The 9,637-nt window shown below is 36.1% G+C and overlaps 1 long non-coding RNA gene across 2 annotated transcripts; it reads left to right on the top strand.

Annotated features, from left to right (window-relative positions):
• The first annotated feature begins 1,510 nt into the window (after positions 1-1,510).
• On the top strand, positions 1,511-8,401 carry LOC107301067. Of its 2 annotated transcripts, XR_001549261.1 has the most exons (4): positions 1,511-1,665; positions 2,438-2,544; positions 6,509-6,627; positions 8,219-8,401. It is a non-coding gene; the product is annotated as an uncharacterized LOC107301067 (long non-coding RNA). The 2 variants fall into 2 exon arrangements; XR_001549260.1 differs by lacking the exon at positions 8,219-8,401 and having other exon boundaries at positions 6,509-6,654.
• The last annotated feature ends 1,236 nt before the right edge of the window (positions 8,402-9,637 follow it).

Genomic DNA, 9,637 nt, shown 5'->3' with positions numbered 1-9,637 from the left:
TTTTCAGTGGCTGAGATATATTCTTTTAATTTATTTAAACTTTTTATTAAAATGATGAAGATGAGATAACAAATAAAAATGCTCAATCTCTAATATTACAAGTGCAAGCAGAAAATTACCAGGAAAGTGAACCTATCTTTCTTTTTCATTTTAAAAATGTTAGTAAATATTTAAAAGCACATTCTAGAAAAATAAAAAATAAGTGAACTAGAAAAAAAACTGCAAGCAGTATAAAACTAAGCAAAAAAATTGAGGTAACTTTCAATGAATGCTATATATGAAATTGAATAGTCAATAATAAAGGAAGCAGGTGTAATAAGTATCAAAAGCCAAAATGAATAATTTGGACCAATCTTCTGAATGACCCACTACCGTGTTTTCCCCAAAATAAGACGCAACTGGAAAATAATCCCTAGCATGATTTTTCAGGACACTCGTATTATAAGCCCCACCCCAAAAATAAGCCCCAGTTAAGATTGTCAGACAGACAGACACATTTAGTACCGTATTTTCCCCAAAATAAGACCTAACCAGAAAATAAGCCCTAATGCGTCTTTTGGAGCAAAAATTAATATAAAACCTGGTCTTATTTTGGGGAAAACATGGTATTTGAATGATAAAGACATTGACTGGTTTTTACTGGTTATATAATTGTATAAAAAAGATAATAGTAAGAGGGGGATTGAAAAAAAAGATTATTCTGTCTTTTTAGACATTGGGTTAGTTCATCACATGCCTTAGTGGGTCTGTTGGAGTAAAAAATAGAGTTTCCACCTGATTGTTTGCTATACGTAACATCAGAAGGCACCCCTTTAGAAATTGGGTAGGTTGCAACTGAGGAACAGGCCATTTTCAGTAGTTGTATTATGGTTTTGGAGTAACCTTCTCCAGTTAACTTACCTTTTTTTTTTAGTAGTCAAACAAATGAAGATTGCCTTCTCATTTTTCTGATATTGTTATATTCCCACTTATGTAGTTAGTTTTATCTGACAGAGACCATTATTCAGTTTATTCTTATCAGTCTGCAAGATGGAACTGAAAGAAAAATAGGGAAAGAAAAATAGCTATGCATTGTTCAGTACAGATAAAAAAAAAAAATAGTATTCCCTCAAGGCTCCAGAATGCTGAATAGCAATATTCTGTCTTAGCTTCATGGCCAGTTGGATCTCCATTAAGTGACATAAAATGGTAGGTTCTGCTTCAATAGAAAAATGTACTATGGGCATCGACATTTATTTTTATTATTTTTTATTTATATCCCACTTTTATTATTTTTACAAATAACTCAAGGCGGTGAACATATCCACTACACTTTCCTCCTCCTGTTTTTCCCACAACCCTGTGCGGTGATTTGGGCTGAAAGAGAGAGTTACTGGCCCAAAGTCACCTAACTGACTTGCATGGCTAAGGTGGGACTTGAACTCATGAGCTCCTGCTTTCTAGCCTGGTGCCTTAACCACTAACCAAACTCTCTTTATCTTTATTTTTTAATTTTAGGTGCAAAATTCAGAAAATATGTTGGCCATTCTGCTCATGTTACAAATGTCCGCTGGTCACATGACTTCCAATGGGTAATCAGTACGGGAGGTGCAGATCATTCTGTTTTTCAATGGCGGTTTATTCCAGAAGGTGTAACAACTGGAATCCTTGAAGCAGCCCGTATAGGTAAGATTTTTAGAATGTTGAAATACGATTGAACTAAAAGGTCCTAATTTCCTTAAATGGAAATTTTTAATCATTAATCCTCCAGAATACAGGTAGTCCTCTACTTACAACCATAATTGAGTCCAAAATTTCTGTTGCTAAGCGAGACAGTTGTTAAGAGAGTTTTTTCCCACTTTACGACCTTACTTGTCACAGTTGTTAAGTGAGTCGCTGCAGTTAAGTTAGTAGCATGATTGTTAAGCGAATCTGGCTCCCCCATTGACTTTGCTTGTCAGAAGGTCACACAAGGTGATCACATGATGCAGGGGCACAGCAACAGTCATAAATATGAATCAGTTGCCAACTGTCTGAATTTTGATCACGTGACCATGGCGCTGCTGCAATGGTCATAAGTATGAAAAATGGTCGTAAATCACTTTTTCAGTGCCATTGTAACTTTGAACGGTCACTAAATGAACTGTTGTAAGTCAAGGACTACCTGTACTCAAGTCTAACACGTACATTGCCTTTTATTTTAATCTCTACTCCCCACTTGGAAATTTATGGAAAGGATCACTGAAAAGAGAATGTGCTTATTTAAGATTGTGCTTCGTTTTCATTTTTGGCTTAGTTCTGTATATTTTACTGTCAAGTGAAAAATGTTCACTATGTCCAAGGTCGTTTGCAAATGTTTTAACATGTCAGAACTGAGATTTTTACATATCTTTCCTGGCACTGAGAATTATTTTTAAAGAATTACTAAATAATTAATATTATTTCATCCATTCTGCAGATTGTGGCATAGATTCCTACAGTGAAGAATCAGATTCTGATTTATCTGATGTGCCAGAATTAGATTCAGATATTGAGCAAGAAGCTCAAATCAATTATGTTCGACAGGTGAGTAACATTGCAGTATCATATCATTAGATCAGGAACAGTTGAAATGCCATTGCATCATACTAAAAATAAATATCTGGAAAAAATACACCTGTTTGATTCAGTGACATCTGTAGGGAAGATAAAATAGCCAAGATGGTATTTACACTATTGTAATTGAAGTCTTGTCTTTTTTAAGTGCATACATCATCCATACCAAAAATATAGGGCTTTGATTATGATGCTACATCCTCCAACTTGTTTCCATTGTTTTCACACATAAACATGCATTCGGACACTGTTTGGCCCCATGATTACAGAGCAGATTCATACTGCCCCCTCCTGTGCACATTTGTTCAGCATTGTCAATGGGCAGAGAAATATGTTAAATAAATACATTCTATGTAATTTAAATCAGAGGTTCCCAACCTTTCTGGTTCTACAGAATGGTGGAGGCTTTGGTGGTTTCAGTGGCAGGTGGGATGGTGTCGCACGTGCAACCTAAATCCCACACATGCACAAATGAAGCGATCCATGGTCCAGGGGTTGGGGAACCCTGATTTAAATAATTATTTAAATATAAACATAAAATTGACTATGTCAGCAGCATTCAAGGAAAACCAGTTGAAGATGTTTTACAGATGGCATCTTTCACCAGCAAAGCTTGCCAAGATGTTCCAGAACAATTTGCCAACATGTTGGAAATGTAAAAAAGCACATGGAACATATTATCATTTATGGTGGACATGCCCAGTTGCAAAAAAATACTGGACTAAAATAAGAAGATGGATGGAAGAAATAATAGACCAACCCATAGACTGGAAACCAGAGATCTTTCTGCTGGGTATTTTAAACAGAAAATATAGTAAAGAAATACGGTTCTTAATTCTACATATAACAACGGCAGCAAGAATAGTATACACACAGTTCTGGAAAAATGAGAATATACCATTAGAGGAAGAAGTGATAAAAAAAATCCTGGACTGTGCTGAGATGGACAAATTAACAAAAGAGATAAAAGAAAAGGAAGATACAGAGTACTATCTAATATGGAATAAGTGGTATGATTGGTTGGAGACTAGAAATAATAAAGGAGAATAAATGTGGAAAGGTCAAAAGTGGAAAATGTGTGTATAATAATGTATAGTAATAATATGTATTATTTTTAGTATGAGGTATAGTATGAAGGAAGAAAAATGTAAACAAGAAACAACGGGACAACAAGGACAAATATATCTAAAGAAGAATAAGGGGGGAAAATGTAAATAATAGAAGATTACCGTTACGAAATTGCTGTTAAAAAAAAGGAGGAGTATACACTGTGTGTATGTGTGTTATGTTTTGTTGTTTTAAAAAATATTTTTTTTAATAAATAAATAAATATTTAAATTATTTGATAAGGACGGTTGCAACATATTTGTGTTAATTAGATGTTGGGCCATCTTTTTTAGTGTAAATAAAAGATAAACATGTATCAAGAAATCATATAGGAATCGTGGTCCTTTATCAGTGAAAAGCTCAAATTAATTGAATAAAGTTCCTAGAAGGAAGCAAAAGTGATCTTAATGTTAATTATGATCCAATGATTCACAATGATCCTAAATGCCTTTTTCCCAGTATATTTGGTGAAGCTAGAAATATATTGTTTGAACATCCCCTGCTACATATTTTATGTAAAATGTTTTGAAGGATATAAGAAAATATATAGATAATGTTTATCCATACTGATAACAACAACAACAACAAAGTTGGAAGGCACCTTGGAGGTCATCTAGTCCAACCCCTTGCTCAGGCAGGAAACCCTATACCATTTCAGACAAATGGCTGTCCAGTGTCTTCTTAAAAACTTCCAGTGTTGGAGCATTCACCGCTTCTGGAGGCAGGTTGTTCCACTGGTTAATTGTTCTAACTGTCAGAAAGTTTCTCCTTAGTCCTAGGTTGCTTTCTCCTTGATTAGTTTCCATCCATTGCTTCTTGTCCTGCCTTCAGGTGCTTTGGAGAATAGCTTGACTCCCTCTTCTTTGTGGCAACCCCTGAGATATTGGAATACTGCTATCATGTCACTCCTAGTCCTTCTTTTCATTAAATTAGACATACCCAATTCCAACATCCGTTCCTTATATGTTTTAGCTTCCAGTCCCCTAATCATCTTTGTTGCTCTTCTCTGTACTCTTTCTAGAGCAGTGATGGTGAACCTTTTAGAGACCGAGTGCCCAAAAACCGCCCGCCCCCGCCCCCGCTCCGCTTCCCACCCTGCCTGCTCCGCCCACCTGCAGGGACACGCACCACCTCCATGGCCCGCAGCAGATCACCAAGGCAGCCCCGCAGCACCATGGCAGCCACGCCCTCTGACCACACTCCGCAGCATCATCTGCATGCAATGGGGCACAAGGGCGGAGTCTTGCCCCTGCTGCCCGGCTATGTCCTTGGCTGCGCTGCTCCATGTAGGCCACATCCGGGGGCGATTCTCCTCCAGGGAGGCTGCTGGTGAGAGCCACGGGGGGAGGCGGGGCTGGGGCGACAGCACGCATGCCCACAGAGAGGGCTCTGAGTGCCGCCTCTGGCACCCATGACATAGGTTCACCACCACTGTTCTAGAGTCTCAACATCTTTTTTACATCGTGGTGACCAAAACGATGCAGTATTCCAAGTGTGGCCTTACCAAGGCATTGTAAAGTGGTATTAATACTTCATGTGATCTTGATTCTATCCCTCTGTTAATGCAGCCTAGCACTGTGTTGGCTTTTTTGGCAGCTGCAGCTCACTGCTGGCTCATATTTAAGTGATTGTCCACTAGGACTCCAAGATTAATTTAAGAGTAAGTCAATTCAGTCCATAGGTACCATCACACACTATATACTTTAGCTTCTGAGATGGGTTGTGGATATAATGATTTAGAGCAAAAAATATATAATTACTTTCTATTTCACAAGAAATATTTTGTTCTGAATAATAGCCTCACATTCTTATTCCAACCCCTTTCCTCTGCAGAAAATTTTCCTGAAAGTTCAGAGAGCCTCCATAAAAATTTCTGCAATTTAGTTAGAGAACTAACATTTTTACCTATTAACTATATTTCCATATAGTAGTTAGATGTAGGTAAACAGTGTAGTAGAAATTCATAAATTGTATGTCTGCTTCACAATTACCTTTGAAATATATTTATCAGTATTCAATTAGTGCGGAAATTTAACTATATGTCTATTTTGTTTTTTATTCTCATGCACATTTTTGTGTGTAGTTTAGCTTTTTTTGGGAGTTTCTATTTTAATGTTTCACATAAAATAAAAAATTGAAAAAAAAACCCAATTTCTTCTTTTATGTCTAACTATATGCTTGACACAAGACAAGAGCTTCAACTTTCTTTTTATTTTTTTATTTTTTTCTCCCCAGCTAAACATTTGGGTTACAAGTTTCATTAAATAGATTCAAGCATAAATTGCTTTCGGAAACTGGTTTTTATATTAGTGGAAATTTAGCGTCTGTATATAACCCTTGGGAAATTACAGTGTTGTTGCTTGGAAGAGGACTTCTTTGATATACAAATGACACTATTCCCCAAAAGCTGTCCACTCCATAAAAACCTTTTGCTGGACTCAGTATTTGTTGATCCAGTTCCCCTTCTCCAGAATTCTAAGGGATAGGTTCACTATTTGCAGATATAGATTATTGCTTACCATTTCCAATTGGAAAATTAAAGAATTGTTGTTGTTTTTTCAAACAAGCTGATTACATAGTATAGCAGCCTTCCCCAATTTGGGCAAATTCTATCCTAGAAATATTAGACTACAGCACAATAAGGATGAGAATTATGAAAATTGTAATCTAATACTTTTCAATCATTAGAGTGGAAAAAGATATGATACAGGATAATGACAAAGATCTTTCAAATTACCAGCAATAATACCAGCAAACAATAAGAAGCAATTTGAATTACTTATTATGAGCTTATAATTAAAAAGTAATTTTTCTTTCTTTTTTGCAGGTTTACAAAGAAGATCTACCTCAACTGAAACAGCAACGTAAAGAGAAAAGCCATTCAGTGCCCTTCCTTAAGAGAGAGAGAGCCCCCGATGACAGTTTAAAGCTGCAATTTATACATGGGTATAATAAATTTTCAACAATAACTTTTTTGGTAGTTTACAGAAAGAAAGAGATAACCCATTCTTAAACAAAAATAGTCTTTAGATTTAAAATCTATGCCTGGAGTTAAGAAATGAAATGGGTAAGGTGAGACACTCTGATTCTTACATTGGAGAAAGCTATTTAGTAATCAAGGGTAGAGAGCTTCAGGGCTGAAAACAAAGCAGCCACAAATCCATTAACTCAAAGAGGAGGGAGGAAGAGTCTCAGGATTTGAACCTACAGAGTGCTGTATATCAGGCAGGTTTTCTGCATGCTGATTCGTGCAAATCTTCATTGTGGATAGGGCTTCCTGATTCTCTATAATAAAGTTACCTATGTATTTTGTTGTGCCTGCTTGGGAATGCAGGGCTAAGAGAAAGATGGATATATTATGCCAGGTATAAAACCTTGTTGATAATTATAAATCAAGGAATACTGATTTTCTGTTCAGATCTTTGCCTTTGGTTATGGCTTTCTTCCTTCCTCTTTCTTACACAACACCAAATCTGCTGTTGACTTTGAAATAAAGGTAAGTATGACTGCAACACAGTGTTAAATCTGAAATGGTATAGGTCTCCTGTTTGAGCAGTTGGTTGGACTAGAAGACCTCCAAGGTCCCTTTCAGCTCTATTCTGATTACAATTGAAGAGTTGATCTGTTAACACAGTGTTCATTGTTGTGGTATCAGCCAGCTACTGTACATATTTTCCCCCAATCCCCTTTTTGCTCACTCTCCAGCAATGTATATTTCCTTAGAATGTTTTTTACTAGGCTGTATTTGAGGTTCTCCCTGTCCTTTTAAGATTTGTTTTAATGAAATGATTATATATCCTTGTCATAATCCTTCCAAGTTTGATCATTTCCCTTATGCAAAAAGACTGTACCATTCTCAGTACAAAGCCATTACTATTTTGGTCATTGACCACTATTTATTTCTTTTATTCAGTTAATACATTTTAATACAAATAATGCAGACTTCATATTAACTTCATATTATTCAAATATAAACTGAAATAAATTCTGTTTTTAATATTATTTAAACACCAAGTATGTCCCTCTGCTACTTTGAGCTTATATCATAATATATAATAGTTTATATCCTAATATATGGAGCATCATCCCTGCAAAGATAAGATTGATAATCTTTGATAGGCATTGAAGACATGATTTTGCCAGCAGGTCTGATATAGAGTGCATTAAGTGGTTGTTTGATTGTTGTCAACAAGGGGATGAGGGTTTATTGGGTTTTGTATCAGAGGTTTTAATTCTGCAAGCTGCTTGGAGTCACTGTGAGTGAATTGGCCATATAATTTCTTGATGATAGATAGATAGACAGACAGACAGACAGACAGACAGACAGACAGACAGACAGACAGACAGACAGACAGACAGACAGACAGACAGACAGACAGACAGATATTGATTAGAAATAAGCCCTTTTAATTTCAGCAAAATATGATTCAATATAAATGATAACACTAAGATCACAGTACATGTTCCTTTGCTTCCTCAACTAACCAGAGTCTTGTTGATTTATTTACCTGTTGATTTTTTTTTCTATTGATTTCAGTTATAGAGGCTATGATTGTCGAAACAATTTATTCTACACACAGACTGGAGAAGTGGTTTATCATATTGCTGCTGTTGCTGTGGTGTATAATAGACAGCAGCACACCCAAAGACTATATCTTGGTCATGATGATGACATCCTCAGTCTTGCCATCCATCCTATGAAAGATTATGTTGCTACTGGGCAGGTGAGTATGTAAGAAACATGATCACTGGCAAATTAAAGTTAAAAATACAGATTTTCTCACATACAGGATTCAATCCAGGAAATGAAATGCTTGGCACATATTTATAACAATCCAAATTTTGTGGACTGTAGTTCAATTAGTTAGATTAATAATGGGTTTCCAACTGCACCAACTGCAGTTATGGCAGTCTATTCCTCATTTAAAAGGACATCTATCAACTATTTATTTATAGTCTCAGACCAATAAAAATATAAATACAAAATTTTAAATATAAAAATATCCCCGAAGTTGAAACAGTAATGAGAAGAGGGTATCATCTGGTTTCTGCAAGCCATAACTATTGCTAGAAACTTGGTAACCTTTGTAGTTGTTGCCCAAGTTAAGTCTTACAGAAGGAAGATTATACTTTCTTGATCAGAGAGATAGCTAACATTTCTGACCATGTGGGTTTATGAGTGCCAGATTCCATGAGTGTTACAATGTGTAGTGTTATAATGTATGGATTATTGATTCAATTTTTGTATCTGGGCAAACACACATCCAGTTATTGTACAGGAGAACTAGTACATTTGCCCATAAAAAGCAATGCTCCAATTCAGGCCAAAGTAAAACTTCTCCCATGTATAGAATATGTGAGCGGCAACTAGGAATCATCAATGGAAAACTTGCAATTTCAGGAAACCAATTGTTACATTGAGGAATTGTAATTCAATTGAGAGGCTACCGGTGGTTCGTTGAAACCCAAGTAACCCTGCCTAAAGTTGAGCAGGCAAATCAAGCAATGCTAATAAGCATTTCTGTTGGATTTGGAACTACTTTAAGCTAAGTATTGTATCTATTATTTCATGAGGAATAAAACCCTCTGTTTTATTCCTTCAATCTATTATGTTCCATCAAATATAAAAAAATTCTGTAAAAGTCACACTTGATTGGAAACATATCTATCTAGAATATATTATATAGTTAATCCTTATACATAAGAACTAATTCCCCTAATCTGCCTATCAAAATAATTAAAAGGTCAGAGAAAATTTTAAGGGTAATACTCTATGCTTCTTGTCTCCTGATAAAACAGAGGTCTCCAACCTTTCTCAGTTGGCAGACTGGAGGGAAAGGGAGGGGCCATGAGCGTGCACGATGCAAATGGGGCGGTGCTAGTGCCTGCATGACACTCGTTAGTGCCGCCCTGTTTTTGCCACACAGCACTCTGTTTTCACCACGGTGCCCTGTTT

This window comes from Protobothrops mucrosquamatus, unplaced genomic scaffold (assembly GCF_001527695.2).
Source record: "Protobothrops mucrosquamatus isolate PMUCROS unplaced genomic scaffold, P.Mucros_1.0 scaffold9845, whole genome shotgun sequence".
Lineage (NCBI taxonomy): Eukaryota > Metazoa > Chordata > Lepidosauria > Squamata > Viperidae > Protobothrops > Protobothrops mucrosquamatus.
Note: the sequence above shows the minus strand (reverse complement) of the source record. Positions and strands in the feature narration are given on the sequence as shown.